The 20,160-nt window shown below is 40.0% G+C and overlaps 1 non-coding gene across 1 annotated transcript; it reads left to right on the top strand.

Moving 5' to 3' along the window:
* Window positions 1-10,491: 10,491 nt before the first annotated feature.
* Window positions 10,492-10,599, top strand: LOC130983528 (small nucleolar RNA R71). The gene has a single exon (XR_009087513.1). It is a non-coding gene; the product is annotated as a small nucleolar RNA R71 (small nucleolar RNA).
* Window positions 10,600-20,160: the final 9,561 nt, after the last annotated feature.

Consider the following 20,160-nt stretch of genomic DNA (forward strand, 5'->3'; position numbering starts at 1 on the left):
TTCCTCCTTCCATGCGCCACGCTTCCTCATTTTCTTTGCCACACTTTCTTCTTCATTGAGTCACGCTTCTTAAGCCACACTTTCTTATTTTCTTCTTTTCTTCGCCTACAAATAATCAAAACAACCAATCAAAGTATCACCAAATTCACAAGATTCATAATTCATTCAAATATCAATTAAATTTAGCTTGAACCTCATGATTTAGCATCAATTAAAGGGTGGTTGATTGATTCAAATAAACCATGCAATTCCACTCTAAATTACTTACTTATAATGCAAGAAAGTGCATAAAAACTAGTGAAACAAGTGAAATTAGCTTGAAAAATAGGCATATGATAACTTGTCATCAGTGTGGAGCTCTACTGTACCTCGAGTTTTAATGTAATTACTACTATTTTCTATTCAATTCAGCTTATTCTTGTTCAAAGATATTCGTTACACTTCAACTTGATGGATGTGATGACCCGTGACACTCATCATCATCCATCCTCATGAACACGTGCTTGACAACCACTTCCATTTTACCTTAGACCGAGCGTGTATCTCTTGGATTCCTTAATCAGAGTCTTCGTGGTATAAGCTAGAATTATTCGCAGCCATTCTTGAGAATCTGAAAAGTCTAAACCTTGCCTATGGTATTCTGAGTAGGATTCAGGGATTGAATAACTGTGACGAGCTTCAAACTCGCGATTATTGGGCGTAGTGAAAGATGCAAAAGAATCAATGGATTCTATTCCGACATGATCGAGAACCAACAGATGATTAGCTGTGCTGTGACAAGAGCATTTGGACCATTTTCACTGAGAAGATGGGAAGTAGCAATTGACAACGGTGATGCCCTACATACAGCTTGCCATAGAAAGGAGTAAGAATGATTAGATGAAATCAGTAGGAAAGCAGAGATTCAGAAGGAACACAGCATCTTCATGCGCTTATCTGAAATTCCCACTAATGATTTACATAAGTATCTCTATCTTTATTTTATGCTTTATTTATCTTTATATTTGAAAACCATTACAACCATTTGAATTCGCCTAACTGAGATTTACAAGATGACCATAGCTTGCTTCATACCAACAATCTCTGTGGGATCGACCCTTACTCACGTAAGGTTTATTACTTGGACGACCCAGTGCACTTGCTGGTTAGTTGTGTGAAGTTGTGAAGAATGTGAGTGAACCATAGTAGTGTGGACAAAATTTTTTGAGTCATTGCTAAGAATTGTTCAAGTTATGAAAAGAGTAAATCATAATTTTGCCTATCACTTTCAGAATGGATGATGAGCGGATAATTTATACGCTTTTTGGCACTGTTTTTAGTATGCTTTTAGTACATTTTAGTTAGTTTTTAGTATGTTTTTATTAGTTTTTATTTAAAATTCACTTTTCTGGACTTTACTATGAGTTTGTGTGTATTTTCTGTGATTTCAGGTATTTTCTGGCTGAAATTGAGGGAACTGAGCAAAAATCTGATTCAGAGGCTGAAAAAGGACTGCAGATGTTGTTGGATTCTGACCTCCCTGCAATCGAAGTAGATTTTCTGGAGCTACAGAAGCCCAATTGGCGCGCTCTAAATTGCATTGGAAAGTAGACATCCTGGGCTTTCCAGCAATATATAATAGTCCATACTTTGTCAGAGAATTGATGGCCCAAATTGGCACTTCAAATCAGCTTCAGAATTCCGGGCGTTTAACGCCGGAACTGGCACAAAAATTGGAGTTAAACGCCCAAACTGGCACAAAAGCTGGCGTTTAACTCTAGGAAAAGTCTCTACACATGAAAGCTTCAATGCTCAGCCCAAGCACACACCAAGTTGACCCCGGAAGTGGATTTTTATGTCATTTACTCATTCTTGTAAACTCTAGGTCACTAGTTCACTATAAATATGACCTTTTGCTATTGTATCTTCATCTCATGACACTTTACACATTTCATATTGTATCTTCTACGGCATGAGTCTCTAAACCCCATGGTTAGGGGTGAGGAGCTCTGCTGTGTCTTGATGGATTAATGCAATTACTACTATTTTTCATTCAATCACGCTTGCTTCTATTCTAAGATATCACTTGTTCTTCAACTTGATGAATGTGATGATCCGTGACACTCATCATCATTCTCACCTATGAATGTATGCCTGACAACCACCTCCATTCTACCTTAGATTGAGTGGATATCTCTTGGATTCTTTAATCAGAATCTTCGTGGTATAAGCTAGAATCCATTGGCGGCCATTCTTGAGAATCCGGAAGGTCTAAACCTTGTATGTGGTATTCTAAGTAGGATTCAGGGATTGAATGAATGTGACGAGCTTCAAACTCGTGATTCTGGGGCGTTAGTGACAGACGCAAAAGAATCACTGGATTCTATTCCGACATGATCGAGAACCGACAGATGAATAGTCGTGCTGTGACAGAGCGCGTTGAACATTTTCACTGAGAGGATGGGTGGTAGCCATTGACAACGGTGAAACCCAACAGACAGCTTGCCATGGAAGGAGCCTTGCGTGCATGAAGAAGAAGACCATAGGAAAGTAGAGATTCAGAAGATATAGCATCTCCAAAACCTCAACCTGTTCTCCATTACTGTAAAACAAGTATTTATTTTATGTTCTTTTACTTTTTACAATTAAATCTGAGAATTATTGATATCCTGACTAAGAGTTACAAGATAACCATAGCTTGCTTCAAGCCGACAATCTCCGTAGGATCGACCCTTACTCACGTAAGGTATTACTTGGACGACCCAATGCACTTGCTGGTTAGTTGTGCGGAGTTGAAAAATTGTGATTGTGATTTCGTGCACCAAGTTTTTGGCGCCGTTGCCGGGGATTGTTCGAGTTTGGACAACTGACGGTTTATCTTGTTGCTTAGATTAGGAATATTTTATTTTTGTTGGTTTAGAGTCTTTTATTTGAGTTTAGTTTCATATTTTAAGTTTGGTATCAATTGCATGCTTTTATTTTCTTTTAATTTTTCGAATTTGCATGTTCTTAGTCCTTTCTTGACCTTTAAAAATTCTAAGTTTGGTGTCTTCCTTGTGTTTTCCTTTAAGTTTTCGAAAATTTGTGTTTGATTTTCTGAAAATTTTTAAGTTTAGTGTTAATTTATTATTTTTCTCTTCCCTCATTAAATTTTAAAAAAATATCTTTCCCTTATTTTACTCATAATTTTTGAAATTTTGCATTAATTTAGTCAAAGATTTTCAAAATCATATCTTTTTTTTTAATTGCAATTCATATCAATTCCCTTTTCTCCATCATGGACATAAGTGGAAATGAACAGTCCAGAAGGACTCTGGGGTCATATGCTAACCCTATTACAGCTGCATATGGGAGTAGCATCTGTATACCTTCCATTAAAGCAAGCAGCTTTGAGCTAAATCCTCAGCTCATTATCATGGTGCAGCAAAATTGCCAATATTCCGGTCTTCCACAGGAAGAACCAACTGAGTTTCTGGCACAGTTCTTGCAAATTGCTGACACAGTACGTGATAAAGAAGTGGATCAGGATGTATATAGATTGTTACTGTTTCCATTTGCTGTAAAAGATCAAGCTAAGATGTGGTTGAATAACCAACCCATAGCAAGCATAAAAACATGGAGACAGTTATCAGACAAATTCCTGAATCAATTTTACCCTCCAAAGAGGATGACACAGCTAAGGCTGGACATCCAAGGCTTTAAGCAAGAGGATAATGAATCCCTTTATAATGCCTGGGAGAGGTATAGAGGTATGCTGAGGAAATGCCCCTCTGAAATGTTTTCAGAGTGGGTACAGTTGGACATCTTCTACTATGGGCTTATAGAAAAGGCTCAGATGTCTTTAGACCACTCAGCTGGTGGATCTATACACATGAGGAAGACGATTGAAGAGGCTCAAGAGCTCATAGATACAGTTGCTTGAAATCAACATCTATACTCAAGCAGTGAGTCCTCTATAAAAGAAGAAGCTATGGCAGTAACTACTGATCCAAATCCTCAAGAACATATTGTTGAACTTAATCAACAATTACTCCTGATGACAAAACAATTAGCAGAGTTTAAAGAGATACTCCAAGAAACTAAAAATGCTAACCAGAATATGGAAGCACAATTGAATCAGACAAGACAGCAGCTTTCTAAACAGATAACAAAAGAATGCCAAGCTGTTAAATTAAGGAGTAGGAAGACATTGAATGTATCAATTCAAAGCAACAGAAAGCCAAGAAAGGAACAACTGACAGAGGATAACCAAACCACTGCCCAAAATCCCTCTGAGGACAGTAAGAGCCCGGAGAGGAATACTTCTGGCGTTCAAATGCCAAAAAAGGGGGAAAAGTTGGCGTTAAACGCCCATTCCTTCCCCAGTTCTGGCGTTCAAACGCCAGAAAAGGGTGGAAAGCTGGCGTTAAGCGCCCATCCTACACCCAATCCTGGTGTTCAAACGCCAATGAGGAATCAGACACCTAAGAGTGCTGATAGTAACCCCTCTAAGAAGGCTTCTCCAACCACCTCTGTAGGGAATAAACCTGCAGCAACTAAGGTTGAAGAATATAAAGCCAAGATACCTGATCCTCAGAAACTCCGCCAAGCGGAACAGGATAAACAATTTGCCCGCTTTGCATACTATCTAAGGACTCTTGAAATAAAGATTCCGTTTGCAGAAGCACTTGAGCAAATACCCTATTATGCTAAGTTCATGAAAGAGATCTTAAGTCATAAGAAGGATTGGAGAGAAACTGAAAAGGTTTTCTCACTGAAGAATGCAGTGCAGTCATTCTGAAAAGCTTACCAGAGAAGCTTCAAGATCCAGGAAGCTTTACAATACCATGCACATTAGAAGGTGCTTGTACCAAGACAGCCCTATGTGACCTTGGAGCAAGTATCAACCTGATACCTGCAACCACTATCAGAAAGCTTGGGTTGACTGAAGAAGTCAAACCAACCAGGATATGTCTCCAACTTGCTGATGGCTCCATTAAATATCCATCAGGCATAATTGAAGACATGATTGTCAAGGTTAGGCCGTATACCTTTCCCACTGACTTTGTAGTGCTGGAAATGGAGGAGCACAAGAGTGCAACTCTCATCCTAGGAAGACCTTTCCTAGCAACTAGACGCACTCTTATTGATGTACAAAAAGGGGAAGTAACCCTGAGAGTCAATGAGGATGAGTTCAAGTTGAATGCTGTCAAAGCTATGCAACATCCAAACACATCAAATGACTGCATGAGCGCTGATATTATTGACTCTTAGGTGGAAGAGATCAATATGACTGAGAGTCTCGAATCAGAGCTAGAGGACATCTTTAAAGATGTTCAGCCTGATCAGGAGGAACCAGAGGAAATAAAAGAACCTCTGAAAACTCCTCAGGAAGAGGATAAGCCTCCCAAACCTGAGCTCAAACCACTACCACCATCCCTGAAGTATGCATTTTTGGGAGAAGGTGACACTTTTCCAGTGATCATAAGCTCTGCTTTAAATTCACAGGAAGAGGAAGCACTAATTCAAGTGCTAAGGACACACAAGACAGCTCTTGGATGGTCCATAAGTGATCTTAAGGGCATTAGTCCAGCAAGATGCATGCACAAGATCCTATTGGAAGATAATGCCAAGCCAATGGTTCAACCACAAAGGCGGCTAAATTCAGCCATGAAGGAGGTGGTGCAGAAAGAGGTCACTAAGTTACTAGAGGCTGGGATTATTTATCCTATTTCTGATAGCCCCTGGGTGAGCCCTGTTCAAGTCATCCCCAAGAAGGGAGGCATGACAGTGATTCATAATGAAAAGAATGAACTGGTTCCTACAAGAACAGTTACAGGGTGGGTGGTGCGCGAAATTGTGAACAATAGTAATTGCATTAATACTCGAGGTACAGCAGAGCTCCACACCTTAATCTATGGTATGTAGAAACTCCACCGTTGAAAATACATAAGAACAAGAGTGATCATTGGTTTCGGCCCCAGAGAGGGAACCAGAAGAACCAAGATGAAAATACAATAGTAAAAGGTCCTATATATAGGGAACTAGTAGCCTAGGGTGTACAGAGATGAGTAAATGACATAAAAATCCACTTCCGGGCCCACTTGGTGTGTGCTTGGGCTGAGCAATGAAGCATTTTCGTGCAGAGACTCTTCTTGGAGTTAAACGCCAGCTTTTATGCCAGTTTGGGCGTTTAACTCCCATTTGGGTGCCAGTTCCAGCGTTTAACGCTGGGATTTCTTGAGGTGATTTTGAATGCCGGTTTGGGCCATCAAATCTTAGGCAAAGTATGGACTATCATATATTGCTGGAAATCCCAGGATGTCTACTTTCCAACGCCGTTAAGAGCGCGCCAATTGGGCTTCTGTAGCTCCAGAAAATCCACTTCGAGTGCAGGGAGGTCAGAATCCAACAGCATCTGCAGTCCTTTTCAGTCTCTGAATCAGATTTTTGCTCAGGTCCCTCAATTTCAGCCAGAAAATACCTGAAATCACAGAAAAACACACAAACTCATAGTAAAGTCCAGAAAAGTGATTTTTAGCTAAAAACTAATAAAAATATACTAAGAACTCAACTAAAACTACCAAAAACATACTAAAAACAATGCCAAAAAGTGTATAAATTATCCGCTCATCACAACACCAAACTTAAATTGTTGCTTGTCCCCAAGCAACTGAAAATCAAATAAGATAAAAAGAAGAGAATATACTATAGACTCCAAATTATCAATGAAACTAAGCTCCAAATTAGATGAGCGGGACTAGTAGCTTTTTGCCTCCGAACAGTTTTGGCATCTCACTTTATCCTTTGAAATTCAGAATGATTGGCTTCTTTAGGAACTCAGAATCCGGATAGTGTTATTGATTCTCCTAGTTAAGTATGATTGATTCTTGAACACAGCTACTTTATGAGTCTTGGCCGTGGCCCAAAGCACTCTGTCTTCCAGTATTACCACCGGATACATACATGCCACAGACACATAATTGGGTGAACCTTTTCAGATTGTGACTTAGCTTTGCTAGAGTCCCCAATTAGAGGTGTCCAGGGTTCTTAAGCACACTCTTTTTGCCTTGGATCACAACTTTATTTCTTTCTTTTTCTTTTCTTTTTCTTTCTCCCCTTTTTTTTTCGTTTTTCTCCTTTTTTTTTGTATTCACTGCTTTTTCTTGCTTCAAGAATCATTTTTAATGATTTTTCAGATCCTCAGTAACATGTCTCCTTTTTCATCATTCTTTCAAGAGCCAACAATTTTAACATTCATGAACAACAAATTCAAAAGACATATGCACTGTTTAAGCATACATTCAGAGAACAAAAGCATTGCCACCACATCAAACTAATTAAGCTAGTTTTAAAGATGAATTCGAAATCCTGTACTTCTTGTTCTTTTGTGATAAAAACAGTTTTCATTTAAGAAAGGTGATGGATTCATAGGACATTCATAACTTTAAGGCATAGACACTAAGACACTAATGATCACAAGACACAAACATGGATAAACATAAGCATAAAATTCGAAAAACAGAAGAATAAAGAACAAGGAAATCAAAGAACGGGTCCACCTTAGTGATGACGGCTTGTTCTTCCTCTTGAAGGTCCTATGGAGTGCTTGAGCTCCTCAATGTTTCTTCCTTGCCTTTGTTGCTCCTCTCTCATGATTCTTTGATCTTCTCTAATTTCATGGAGGAGGATGGAATGTTCTTGGTGCTCCACCCTTAGTTGTCCCATGTTGGAACTCAATTCTCCTAGGGAGGTGTTTAGTTGCTCCCAATAGTCTTGTGGAGGAAAGTGCATCCCTTGAGGCATCTCAGGGATCTCATGATGAGAGGGGTCTCTTGTTTGCTCCATCCTTTTCTTAGTGATAGGCTTGAGGTCATGCCTTCTCAGTTGAACTGGCTTCCCTCTTGAATCTCTCTTTCATTGAGCGCCCTCTTCATAAATATCTATGAGGACTTGGTCCAACCTTTGATCAAAGTTGACCCTTCTTCATGGCCACAACTTCATAGAAGTGGTCTTGATGCACCCTTGAGATGAATCTCTCCATCTCCCATGACTCGGAGGAGGAGGCTTTTGCCTTCCCTTTCCTCTTTCTAGAGGTTTCTCCGGCCTTGGATGCCATAAATGGTTATGGAAAAACAAAAAGCAATGCTTTTACCACACCAAACTTAAAAGGTTTGCTCGTCCTCGAGCAAAAGAAGAAAGAAGAGAGTAGAAGAAGAAGAAATGAGGAAGAAGGGAATGGCTTTGTGTTTCGGCCATTATGGGTGGGTTTGGGTGGGAAAGTGGTTTGAATTTGAATGGTGAGGTAGGTGGGGTTTTATGAAGGATGGAGGTGAGTGGTGAATGGGTGAAGAAAAGAGAGAGTGGTGGGGTTGGTGGGGATCCTGTGGGGTCCACAGATCCTTAGGTGTCAAGGAAAAGTCATCCCTGCACCAAATGGCATTCAAAATCACGTTTTGAGCCAATTCTGGCGTTAAACGCCGGGCTGGTGCCCATTTCTGGCGTTTAACGCCAGGTTCTTGCCCTTTCCTGGCGTTTAACGCCAGTCTGGTGCCCCTTTCTGGCGTTAAACGCCCAGAATGGTGCCAGACTGGGCGTTAAACGCCCAACTGCTAGCCTCACTGGCGTTTAAACACCAGTGGGTTCTTCCTCCAGGGTGTGCTGTTTTTCTTCCTATTTTTCATTCTGTTTTTGCTTTTTCAATTGATTTTGTGACTTCTCATGATCATCAACCTACAAAAAACATAAAATAACAAAAGAAAATGGATAAAATATAACATTGGGTTGCCTCCCAACAAGCGCTTCTTTAATGTCAGTAGCTTGACAGAGGGCTCTCATGGAGCCTCACATTTTCTCAGAGCAATGTTGGAACCTCCCAACACCAAACTTAGAGTTTGAATGTGGGGGTTCAACACCAAACTTAGAGTTTGGTTGTGGCCTCCCAACACCAAACTTAGAGTTTGACTGTGGGTGCTCTGTTTGACTCTGATTTGAGAGAAGCTCTTCATGCTTCCTCTCCATGGTGACAGAGGGATATCCTTGAGCCTTAAACACAAAGGATTCTTCATTCACTTGAATGATCAGTTCGCCTCTATCAACATCAATCACAGCCTTTGCTGTGGCTAGGAAGGGTCTGCCAAGGATGATGGTTTCATCCATGCACTTTCCAGTCTCTAGGACTATGAAATCAGTAGGGATATAATGGTCCTCAACTTTAACCAGAACATCCTCTACAAGTCCATAGGCTTGTTTTCTTGAGTTGTCTGCCATCTCTAGTGAGATTTTTGCAGCTTGCACCTCAAAGATCCCTAGCTTCTCCATTACAGAGAGGGGCATGAGGTTTACACTTGATCCTAAGTCACACAGAGCCTTCTTGAAGGTCATGGTGCCTATGGTACAAGGTATTGAAAACTTCCCAGGACCTTGTCTCTTTTGAGGCAATTTCTGCCTAGACAAGTCATCCAGTTCTTTGGTGAGCAAAGGGGGTTCATCCTCCCAAGTCTCATTTCCAAATAACTTGTCATTTAGCTTCATGATTGCTCCAAGGTATTTAGCAACTTGCTCTTCAGTGACATACTCATCCTCTTCAGAGGAAGAATATTTATCAGAGCTCATGAATGGCAGAATTAATTCCAATGGAATCTCTATGGTCTCATTTTGAGCCTCAGATTCCCATGGTTCCTCATTGGGGAACTCATTGGAGGCCAGTGGACGCCCAGTGAGTCCTTCCTCAGTGGCGTTCACTGCCTCTTCTTCCTCCCAGAATTCGGCCATATTGATGGCCTTGCACTCTCCTTTTGGATTTTCTTCTGTGTTGCTTGGGAGAGTACTAGGAGGGAGTTCAGTAACTTTCTTGCTCAGCTGTCCCACTTGTGCCTCCAAATTCCTAATGGAGGACCTTGTTTCAGTCATGAAACTTTGAGTGGTTTTGATTAGATCAGAGACCATGGTTGCTAAGTTAGAGGTATTCTGCTTAGAACTCTCTGTCTGTTGCTGAGAAGATGATGGAAAAGGCTTGCCATTGCTAAACCTATTTCTTCCACCATTATTGTTGTTGAAACCTTGTTGAGGTCTTTCTTGATTCTTCCATGAGAAATTTGGGTGATTTCTCCATGAAGAATTATAGGTGTTTCCATAGGGTTCTCCTAGGTAATTCACCTCTTCCATTGAAGGGTTCTCAGGATCATAGGCTTCTTCCTCAGTTGAAGCTTCCTTAGTACTGCTTGGTGCATTTTGCATTCCAGACAGACTTTGAGAGATCAAATTGACTTGTTGAGTCAATATTTTATTCTGAGCCAATATGGCATTCAGAGTATCAATCTCAAGAACTCCTTTCTTCTGATTTGTCCCATTGTTCACAGGATTCCTTTCAGAAGTGTACATGAATTGGTTGTTTGCAACCATTTCAATAAGCTCTTGAGCTTCTGTAGGCGTCTTCTTCAGATGAAGAGATCCTCCAGCAGAGCTATCCAAAGACATCTTGGATAGTTCAGAGAGACCATCATAGAAAATACCTATGATGCTCCATTCAGAAAGCATGTCAGAAGGACACTTTCTGATTAATTGTTTGTATCTTTCCCAAGCTTCATAGAGGGATTCTCCATCCTTCTGTCTGAAGGTTTGGACTTCCACTCTAAGCTTACTCAATTTTTGAGGTGGAAAGAACTTTGCCAAGAAGGTATTGACTAGCTTTTCCCAAGAGTCCAGGCTTTCTTTAGGTTGAGAATCCAACCATATTCTAGCTCTATTTCTTACAGCAAAAGGGAATAGCATGAGTCTGTAGACCTCAGGGTCAACCCCATTAGTCTTGACAGTGTCACAGATTTGCAAGAATTCAGCTAAGAACTGATGAGGATCTTCCAATGGGTTTCTATGGAACTTGCAATTCTGTTGCATTAGAGAAACTAATTGAGGCTTAAGCTCAAAGTTGTTTGCTCTAATGGCAGGGATAGAGATGCTTCTCCCATAGAAGTCGGGAGTAGGTGCAGTAAAGTCACCCAGCACCTTCCTTGCATTGTTGGCATTGTTGTTTTCGGCTGCCATGTGTTCTTCTTCTTTGAAGAATTCGGTCAAGTCCTCTAAAGAGAGTTGTGCTTTAGCTTCTCTTAGCTTTCGCTTCAAGGTCCTCTCAGGTTCAGGGTCAGCTTCAACAAGAATGCCTTTGTCTTTGTTCCTGCTCATATGAAAGAGAAGAGAACAGGAAAATATGGAATCCTTTATGTCACAGTATAGAGATTCCTTGAGGTGTCAGAGGAAGAAAAATGGAAGACAGAGGTAGAAAATTCGAACTTATCAAAGAAGATGGAGTTCGAATTTTGCATTAAGGAATAGTGTTAGTCCATAAATAGAAGGATGTGAGAAGAAGGGAAGTAATTTTCGAAAATTAAGTAAAAGATTTTGAAAACATTTTGAAAAACACTTAATTTATTTTCGAAAATAAGAGTGGAAAAGAAATCAAGTAATTTTTGAAAAAGATTTTGAAATTAAAAAAGATTTGATTGAAAACTATTTTGAAAAAGATGTGGTTGAGAAGATATGATTGATTTTAAAAAAGATGTGATTGAGAAGATATGATTTGAAAAACATTTTAAAAGATTTGATTTTGAAAATTAATAACTTGGCTATCAAGAAAAAGATATGATCCAAACATTAAACCTTTCTCAACAGAAAAGGCAACATACTTGATTTGTTGAATCAAATCATTAATTGATAGCAAGTATCTTTGAAAAAGGAAAGAAATTGATTTTGAAAACATTTGATTGAAAAGATATGATTTGAAAAAGATTTGATTTTGAAAAACTTTTGAAAACTTGAAAAAAAAATTGATTTGAAAACAAAATCTTCCCCCTTGTGCCATCCTGGCGTTAAACGCCCAGAATGGTGCACATTCTGGCGTTTAACGCCCAAACTACTACCCTTTTGGGCGTTAAACGCCCAGCCAGGCACCCTGGCTGGCGTTTAAACGCCAGTCTGTCTTCTTCACTGGGCATTTTTGAATGCCCAGCTTTTTCTGTGTGATTCCTCTGCAGTATGTTCTGAATCTTCAATTCTCTGTATTATTGACTTGAAAAGACACAAATTAAAAATATTTTTGGATTTTTAATAATAAGGAATAATCAAAATGCAACTAAAATCAAATAACAATGCATGCAAGACACCAAACTTAGCAGTTTGTATACCATTGACACTAACAAAATGGGAATGCAACACTCAAGTCAATAGAATTCAAAGATCAAAACAAGGAAATCATCAAGAACAACTTGAAGATCAATGAGGACACATGCATGAATGCAATAAGAACAGAAACATGCAATTGACACTAAACTTAAGATGAGACTCGAGACTCAAACAAAAAAAATATTTTTGGATTTTATGATTTTGTAATTTTTTTGGGTTTTTCGAAAATTAAGTGAAAAGGAAAATAAAGGTATCAAAATTCTTAATGAGAATTCCAGGAATCATGCAATGTTAGTCTAAAGCTTTAGTCTAAAGGAATTAGACATGGCCGGCCAAGCTTCAGCAGGACATTGCATTCAAGAGCCAAATTGATGAGAATCAATCAGCTTTGGTGATGATAAGAACATCACCTTGAAACACTAGAATTCATTCTTAAGAACTCTGAAGAAAAAATACCTAATCTAAGCAACAAGATGAACCGTCAGTTGTCCATACACAAACAATCCCCGGCAACGGCGCCAAAAACTTGGTGCGCGAAATTGTGAACAATAGTAATTGCATTAATACTCGAGGTACATCAGAGCTCCACACCTTAATCTATGGTGTGTAGAAACTCCACCGTTGAAAATACATAAGAACAAGAGTGATCATTGGTTTCGGCCCCAGAGAGGGAACCAGAAGAACCAAGATGAAAATACAATAGTAAAAGGTCCTATATATAGGGAACTAGTAGCCTAGGGTGTACAGAGATGAGTAAATGACATAAAAATCCACTTCCGGGCCCACTTGGTGTGTGCTTGGGCTGAGCAATGAAGCATTTTCGTGCAGAGACTCTTCTTGGAGTTAAACGCCAGCTTTTATGCCAGTTTGGGCGTTTAACTCCCATTTGGGTGCCAGTTCCAGCGTTTAACGCTGGGATTTCTTGAGGTGACTTTGAACGCCGGTTTGGGCCATCAAATCTTGGGCAAAGTATAGACTATCATATATTGCTGGAAAGCCCAGGATGTCTACTTTCCAACGCCGTTGAGAGCGCGCCAATTGGGCTTCTGTAGCTCCAGAAAATCTACTTCGAGTGCAGGGAGGTCAGAATCCAACAGCATCTGCAGTCCTTTTCAGTCTCTGAATCAGATTTTTGCTCAGGTCCCTCAATTTCAGCCAGAAAATACCTGAAATCACAGAAAAACACACAAACTCATAGTAAAGTCCAGAAAAGTGATTTTTAGCTAAAAACTAATAAAAATATACTAAGAACTCAACTAAAACTACCAAAAACATACTAAAAACAATGCCAAAAAGTGTATAAATTATCCGCTCATCAGTGGGGTATGTGTATTAACCACAGAAGGCTCAATACAGCCACCAGAAACGATCATTTTCCTTTACTATTCATAGACCAGATGCTAGAAAGACTAGCGGGTCATGATTATTACTGCTTTTTGGATGGCTATTCAGGCTATAATCAAATTGCAGTGGACCCTCAAGATCAAGAGAAAACAGCATTCACCTGTCCTTCTGGCGTATTTGCTTACAGAAGAATGCCTTTTGGTCTATGCAATGCACCTGGAACTTTTCAGAGGTGCATGCTATCCATCTTCTCTGATATGGTAGAGAAGTTTCTGGAAGTCTTCATGGATGACTTCTCAGTATTTGGAGACTCATTCAGCTCCTGTCTTGATCATCTAGCACTTGTTCTAAAAAGGTGCCAAGAGACTAACCTGCTCTTAAACTGGGAGAAATGTCACTTTATGGTGACTGAAGGAATTGTCCTTGGGCACAAAATTTCAAGCAAAGGAATAGAGGTGGATCAAGAAAAGGTAGAAGTAATTGAAAAATTACCACCACCTGCCAATATTAAGGCAATCAGAAGCTTTCTGGGGCATGCAGGATTCTACAGAAAGTTTATAAAGGATTTTTCAAAAATTGCAAAACCTCTAAGCAACCTGCTAGCTGCTGACACAACATTTGTGTTTGACACAGAGTGTCTGCAGGCGTTTGAGACCCTGAAAGCCAAGCTGGTCACAGCACCAGTCATCTCTGCACCAGACTGGACATTACCATTCGAACTGTGTGATGCCAGTGACCATGCTATTGGTGCAGTGTTGGGACAGAGGCACAACAAGCTTCTGCATGTCATTTATTATGCTAGCCGTGTTCTAAATGACGCACAGAAGAATTACACAACCACAGAAAAAGAGTTACTTGCAGTGCTTTATGCCAATGACAAGTTTAGATCCTATTTAGTAGGGTCAAAAGTGATTGTGTACACTGACCATGCTACTCTTAAATACTTACTCACAAAGCAGGATTCGAAACCCAGGCTCATAAGATGGGTGTTGCTTTTGCAAGAGTTTGATATAGAAATAAGAGACAGAAAAGGGACAGAGAACCAGGTAGCTGATCACTTATCCCGGATAAAACTAGTAGCTGGGGCGTCCCTCCCCTCTACTGAGATCTCTGAGACCTTTCCAGATGAGCAACTCTTTGCCATTCAGGAAGCACCATGGTTTGCAGACATTGCAAACTATAAAGTTGTGAGGTTCATATCCTAGGAGTACAGCAGGGTGCAAAGAAAAAAATTAATTTCAGATGCCAAGTACTACCTATGGGATGAGCCATATCTCTTTAAGAGATGTGTAGACGCAATGATCCGCAGATGTGTACCTAGAGAGGAAGCACAAAGGATCCTATGGCATTGTCATGGATCACAGTATGGGGGACATTTCGGAAGTGAGCGAACAGCCACTAAGGTCCTCCAATGTGGCTTCTACTGGCCTACTCTCTATAGGGATGCCCGAGAGTTTGTGCGTAACTGTGACAGTTGCCAAAGAACTGGTAACTTGCCTCATGGTTACACCATGCCTCAACAAGGGATCTTAGAGATTAAATTGTTTGATGTATGGGGTATTGACTTCATGGGTCCCTTCCCACCATCATACTCAAACACTTATATTCTGGTGGCAGTAGACTATGTATCTAAATGGGTAGAAGCAATTGCCACACCCAATAATGATACTAAGACCGTGCTGAAATTCCACCAGAAACACATCTTCAGCAGGTTTGGTGTTCCCAGAGTACTAATCAGTGATGGGGGCACTCATTTCTGCAATAAACAACTATACTCTGCTATGGTCCGATATGGAATTAGCCACAAAGTAGCACCTCCGTATCATCCACAGATAAATGGGCAAGCTGAAGTCTCTAATAGAGAGCTAAAAAGAATCCTGGAACGGACTGTAATTGCCCGTAGAAAGGATTGGGCAAAGAGCTTGGATGATGCTCTGTGGGCACATAGAACAACATTCAAGACTCCTATAGGAACCTTTCGATACCAACTTGTGTATGGCAAGGCCTGTCATCTTCCCGTGGAACTGGAACATAAAGCCTACTGGGCAACCAGATTCCTAAACCTAGATGCTAAGTTAGCTGGTGAAAAAAGATTGCTCCAGCTAAATGAGCTAGAGGAGTTCAGACTCAGTGCCTTTGAAAATGCAAAAATTATAAGGAAAAGGCAAAGAAGTGGCATGACAAGAAGTTGTCATCTAGAGTCTTTGAACCAGGACAAAAAGTTATGCTCTTCAACTCTAGGCTCAGACTATTCCCAGAAAAACTGAAATCCCGGTGGAGGGGTCCGTGTGTGATTACAGGAGTGTCACCATATGGATATGTTGAGCTTCAAGATATTGATTCTGACAAAAAGTTCATTGTTAATGGACAGAGGATCAAACATTATCTTGAAAGTAATTTTGAGCAAGAATGCTCAAAATTGAGGCTTGAATGAAGCTCAGTGAAGGTCCAGCTAAAGACAATAAAGAAGCGCTTGCTGGGAGGCAACCCAGCCATTGGCAGGTTATTTGTTTTACCTAATAGAATATTGACATACATTCTTCAAGGTTGATCATCAAAATTGAAATAATTCACAGAGTTACAGAAAGATTCAGTGAAAAAAGTAGAGAAAAGGAGCTTGCTGGCAAGAAAGCGCTAGTAAAGGGCACTCTGGGCGTTAAATGCCAGAATGGATACCATTCTGGGCGTTTAACGCCAGTAAAGGCACCATTTTGGGCGTTAAACGGGCGTTTAACGCCAGAATTGCAGCATCCTGGGCGTTCAGCAAAACGCCCAGTGATAAAGGAGTTTCTGGCGTTTAACGCCAGCCAGGGTACCTGGCAGGGCGTTAAACGCCCATAATGGCCAACAATTGGGCGTTAAACGCCAGAATGGATACCATTCTGGGCGTTTAACGCCAGAAAGGCAGGGGAAGGAGATTTTGTTTTCCACTTTAAATTTTTTTCAAACTTTCATGTTTTGATCCATAATTCTCTATATAAACATGTTACAAACTTTCATCATTCACCTTCAAATTTCAAAAATTCAACAATTTTCTAAATTATTCTTCAAATCTATTTCAAATCCTTTCCAAATCTTCTTCAAAAACTCAAATATTTTCTCAAATTCTTTCCATATCCCCTCAAATCTCTTTCAAAATTTTCGAAATCCCTCCCCTTCCCTTATAAATACACATTCGGCCATCCCCCTCTATTCACCATTCGAATTTGCCTCTCCTCCTCTCTCTACCCTTTCCTTTCTTTTTCTTGAGGGCAAGTAAACCTCTAAGTTTGGTGTGCTTTTCTGTAATCACTAAGCTAAGATTCATTAAGATCATGGCTCCTATGGGAAAACAAACGAATTCAAGAGGCAAGAAAGAGAATACTCCAAAGAGTCTTTGGAATCAAGAGAAGTTCTTAACCAAAGAACATGCAGACTGGTGCACGAAATTGTGATCATCAATGGCGCCATCAACATGGTACGCTCAATTGCAATCTCAACTATTTATCACAACTTCGCACAACTAACCAGCAAGTGCACTGGGTCGTCCAAGTAATAAACCTTACGCGAGTAAGGGTCGATCCCACGGAGATTGTTGGTATGAAGCAAGCTATGGTCACCTTGTAAATCTCAGTCAGGCAGATTCAAATGGTTATGGATGGTTTATGAATAAAACATAAAATAAAGATAGAGATACTTATGTAATTCATTGGTGAGAATTTCAGATAAGCGTATGGAGATGCTTTGTCCCTTCCGTCTCTCTGCTTTCCTACTGTCTTCATCCAATCCTTCTTACTCCTTTCCATGGCAAGCTGTATGTTGGGCATCACCGTTGTCAGTGGCTACAATCCCGTCCTCTCAGTGAAAATGTTCAACGCACCCTGTCACGGCACGGCTAATCATCTGTCGGTTCTCAATCAGGTTGGAATAGAATCCATTGATTCTTTTGCGTCTGTCACTAACGCCCAGCCTTCAGGAGTTTGAAGCTCGTCACAGTCATTCAATCATTAAATCCTACTCAGAATACCACAGACAAGGTTTAGACCTTCCGGATTCTCTTGAATGCCGCCATCAATTCTAGCTTATACCACCAAGATTCTGATTAAGGAATCCAGGAGATAAACACTCAAGCCTTGTTTGCTTGTAGAACGGGAGTGGTTGTCAGGCACGCGTTCATAAGTGAGAATGATGATGAGCGTCACATAATCATCACATTCATCATGTTCTTGGGTACGAATGAATATCTTAGAATAAGAACAAGCTGAATTGAATAGAAGAACACTAGTAATTGCATTAATACTCGAGGTACAGCAGAGCTCCACACCTTAATCTATGGTGTGTAGAAACTCCACCGTTGAAAATACATAAGAACAAGGTCTAGGCATGGCCGAATGGCCAGCCTCCCATAATCTAAGAACTAGACATCCAAAGATGATCCTAAGATCGAAAATGATCAAAAGATCTAAAGTGATCTAAAGATGAAAATACAATAGCAAAAGGACCTATTTATAGAGAACTAGTAGCCTAGGGTTTACAGAAATGAGTAAATGACAGAAAAATCCACTTCCGGGCCCACTTGGTGTGTGCTTGGGCTAAGCATTGAAGCATTTTCGTGTAGAGACTTCTCTTGGAGTTAAACGCCAGCTTTTGTGCCAGTTTGGGCGTTTAACTCCCCTTCTTGTGCCAGTTTCGGCGTTTAACGCCGGGCATTATTGAGCTGATTTGGAACGCCGGTTTGGGCCATCAAATCTCGGGCAAAGTATGGACTATTATACATTTCTGGAAAGCCCAGGATGTCTACTTTCTAGCTCCATTAAGAGCGCGCCAATTGGGCTTCTGTAGCTCCAGAAAATCCACTTCGAGTGCAGGGAGGTCAGAATCCAACAGCATCTGCAGTCCTTTTCAGTCTCTAAATCAGATTTTTGCTCAGGTCCCTCAATTTCAGCCAGAAATTACCTGAAATCACAGAAAAACACACAAACTCATAGTAAAGTCCAGAAAAGTGAATTTTAACTAAAAACTAAAAAAAAATATACTAAAAATTAACTAAAATATACTAAAAACATACTAAAAATAATGCCAAAAGGTGTATAAATTATCCGCTCATCACAGACCATTACCACAAAATAATGGGTCTAAGGTCAGTGATCCCGGAAGTCAAATTCGATCTGAAAGAAGATGAATATTCAAAGATCTAAGAGCAAATTCGAAACAGAGGATGGGAAAATCTAGCCAATTCTGAGACAAAGGTTGGAAGAAACATGGTTCAGGAATTCTACTCAAATTTGTGGCTGACAGATAAGTAGAGAATGACTGGAATTGCTTTTCATACCTACAAAACCATGGTCAGAGGGAGAATTATTTACTTCCATCTGGATAAAATAAGAGAGGTCTTCAAATTACCTCAACTACAAGATGATCCTGAATCCTTTAATAGGAGAATGGTGAGAGTAGATAAGGGGTTGGATCAAGCTCTAGAGGACATATGCCTCCCCGGAACTAAGTGGATAACCAATTCAAAAGGTGTCCCAAACCAACTCAAGAGGGGAGATCTCAAACCAGTTGCAAGAGGTTGGTTAGACTTCATTGGGCGTTCTGTATTGTCCACTAGCAACCGTTCTGAGGTCACGGTCAAGAGAGTGGTGATGATTCATTGCATTATGCTGGGAAAAGAAGTGGAGATTCATCATCTGATTTCTTGTGAGATTTACACAATTGCAAACAAGAACTCCACTAAAGCCAAACTGGCTTACCCAAGCTTAATCTCTTTGTTATGTAAAGATGCTGGGGTGAGGATGGGAGTAGATGAATTCATCCCAATTGAACATCCGATCACCAAGAAGTCAATGGAAGGACAAATGCAAGATAACTCTATCAAAAGGAGGGCGCAGGAATTCCTCCCTGAACTTCCTGAAATTGACTACTGGGCAAACTTAGAAACATCTGTTGCCAAGCTGTAAGAAGTTGTGGAACAAATTAAGGAAGAACAACAGAATCAAAACTGCATCCTCTACAAATTGCTGAAGGAAAAAGAGAAGCAGGGGCGTGAGCTACAGGAGATGAAGTGCCAGAAGCTCTCCCTTGAAGGGTCAAATACCCCACAAGTTGAGGGAGCATCCACTTCTCAAAATCAAGGTTGTTGAGTCCTAACTCTGTGATAACCTCTATCATTAGGAATCTATTTTAGAGTCATTTAAATTTCTGTTTACAATTTTCTGTTTTCTATTACTATTGGTCTTATCTTATATTTATTTTTGAGTCTTGTTCTTAATCCATGATTAATAAAATTTAAGGTTCATGTCTTAATGCTATGAATGTCCTATGAATCCATCACCTCTCTTAAATGAAAAATGCTTTAATCACAAAAGAACAAGAAGTATAGGATTTCGAATTCATCTTTGAAAATAGTTGAATTAGTTTGATGTGGTGACAATACTTTTTGTTTTCTGAATGAATGCTTGAACAGTGGATATGTCTTTTGAATTTGTTGTTTAAAGAATATTAAATTTGTTGGCTCTTGAAAGAATGATGGAAAAGGAGAAATGTTATTGAGGATCTAAAAAATCATCAAATTGATTCTTGAAGCAAGAAAAAGCAGTGAAAAAAAAAAGAAAGAGAGAGAAGAAGAAAAAGCAAGCAGAAAAAGCCAATAGCCCTTCAAACCAAAAGGCAAGGGTAAAAATAAAAAAGGATCCAAGGCTT

The sequence above is a fragment of the Arachis stenosperma genome, chromosome 5 (assembly GCF_014773155.1).
Source record: "Arachis stenosperma cultivar V10309 chromosome 5, arast.V10309.gnm1.PFL2, whole genome shotgun sequence".
NCBI classification, from domain to species: domain Eukaryota; kingdom Viridiplantae; phylum Streptophyta; class Magnoliopsida; order Fabales; family Fabaceae; genus Arachis; species Arachis stenosperma.